We start from the raw sequence: 2,682 nt of genomic DNA on the forward strand, positions 1-2,682 counted from the left end.
CCACCTAACATTGCAGTTGAAGTGGCGTGAAGGGATATGGGGATAAGTTTATTGTTATGAAATCAAACAGGAATAGACCATACAATGAACAAAAGAAAATAAAAAGAACACACAAAGTTTACGTGAAAATCCTAGACGGGAAAAACCACGAGCAGAGGAGGAGAAAAATTCAATATATCAGAGAAGAATACAAGGAGGAGTCGAAATCTCAATAACACATGAAAATCGTCAAAAACCAAACCTCTAAATTGCACTTATATAACACGTGCGTACAAGGAAATCCTATTGACTCGATCCCTACAAATCCCTAAAAAATTTTCATAATTACAGTTTTACCAACATGGGTTGCACCACAATATTTTCGGGCCGGATCAATAAACTTCGGGTTACAAACTCTAAAAATCTCCATCTTGACATGAATTCTAATTCAGAACTCAAATTTGTTTCGAGAAAACTCTCCACCCCTTCCACAAAAGCCCCTAAGGGCACATCTTAAATACTGACACCAATTAAGTCCAAGCAATGCTCAAACTTGGCACTTGGTAGTGTCTTGGTCATCATATCAGCGGGGTTATCGTAGGTACTAATCCTGCTTACCACAATATCACCACGAGCAATAATTTTACGGACAAAATGATACCGAACATCAATGTGCTTTGTCCTCTCGTGAAACATCTAATCTTTTGTAAGGAAGATATCACTCTGGCTGTTGCAATCTACAGCTGTAGTCTGTAGATTAGCTTTCCAACTGATATCACAACCACTAATGGTGAAAACATAGCCTGTAAAGGATCTCCCCTTATCAAGGTCTTCTATAAAATTAGAATCAATATTCCTGATCACTCTATCTCTATTTCTCCCAAACTGTAAACAAACATCAACAGATCCATGCATGTTTCTAAAAATCCACTGAACTGCTTTCCAATGTCTTTACCAGGATTTTCCATGTATCTGCTAACTACACTGAATGCAAATGATAAATTTGGTTGAGAACACACCATCACGTACAAAAGAGACCCAACGGCACTAGGGTATGGAACTCTAGACATATGGTCATGCTCATCATTTGTCTTTGGAGATAATGTAGCCAAGAGTTCGAAATGAGCTGACAATGGAGTACTGACAGGTTTGGCATTTTGCATATTGAACCTGTGAAGAACTTTCTCAATATTCCTTTTCTGACTCAAGTATAACTTATACTTCTCTCTACTCCTCAGAATTTCTATGCCAAGGATCTTCTTTGTTGCTCCTAGATCCTTCATCTCAAACTCCTTATTGAGTTGGGTTTTGACTTTTATTATCTCTTTCATATCCTTTGTTGCTATCAATATATCATCAACATACAAGAGAAGATACATGAACGAACAATCACTTATCTCCTTGAAATAGACACAACTATTATAACTCCTCCTCCTAAATATACGAGAAGTCATAAAATAATCAAACCTCTTAAACCACTGTCTCAGCCGTTTTTTTTAGCCATAAAGAGACTTTTTCAACAAGCATACATAGTCCTCCTTTCCTAAGACTACAAAACTCTCTGGTTTTTGCATATAGATGTCCTCCTCAAGTTTTCCATGTAAGAATGCAGTTTTGACATCCAACTGCTCAAGATCAAGATTGTGCATGGCCACAATACCAAGTAAGGCTTGAACCGAACTATACTTTACAACTGGAGAAAACACATCTGTGAAGTCAACACCTAGAACATGACTGTAACCTTTAACAATAGTCTTGCTTTATACCTTTCATCTTCGACTCCCGATGTTCCTTTCTTTCTCTTAAATAGATACTTGCAACGAACAACTTTCTTATCTTTAGACAATCTCACCAAATTCAATGTGTCATTCTTATAAACTGATTTCATCTCTTCCTGCATAGCAATCGTCCATCGTCCAGAATCGTCACAACTAACTGCCTCTTAGTAAAAAGAAGGTTCTTCACGGAATCAATACCTTCTGCTACATTCAATGCATAAGCAACCAATTAAGATTTATCATGCTTTTGAGGAGGTCTAATATCTCTCCTAGATCCATCTTTAGCAATAGAATATTATGGCACCACTGGTAGTAAAGAAGAAATAGTATTACTCTATATCTATGGGCTAGATTGAGAAGTAGGCACTGGTATGGACTTTGATCCAATCTTCAATTCAATGTGGGTGCTTGAATTTTGTTGATTCATGTCACTAGGCTCATTTAGGGGTGAAGCACTAGATTCTTTAAAGGGGGAAGCACGAAACATAGTAGTTCTATCGAAAACGACATCCTTTCCAATTATAACTTTTCTGTTTTCTGGACACTAAAGCTTATAATTATCAATGAGCATAAGCAAGACATCCATGTAGACGCATAATTTTGTCCCCCTCAAAAGTTCAATTTTATTCATTTTTACCTTATCATATCATATACCCTCACCCACGTGATTACATCCCACAAAAATACAAAAAAAAAGGTAACTCTCAACAAAATCCCTAACAAACTTTTATTCTTTTAACATCCTAACAACCCTCTCTAATAAGAAAATGACAAATCACCCTCTACCCCTACCTAACCCTACCCCACGTCACACCCCTCCTCCTTTTTCTTGTCCAAAAAGAAAGGACCATGAAGAGGAAAATACATATATATACACAGATACACACATACCAAGGGGAAACATTTTTTTTGGCATTAACAGTAA

Source organism: Capsicum annuum, chromosome 12 (genome assembly GCF_002878395.1).
Source record: "Capsicum annuum cultivar UCD-10X-F1 chromosome 12, UCD10Xv1.1, whole genome shotgun sequence".
Lineage (NCBI taxonomy): Eukaryota > Viridiplantae > Streptophyta > Magnoliopsida > Solanales > Solanaceae > Capsicum > Capsicum annuum.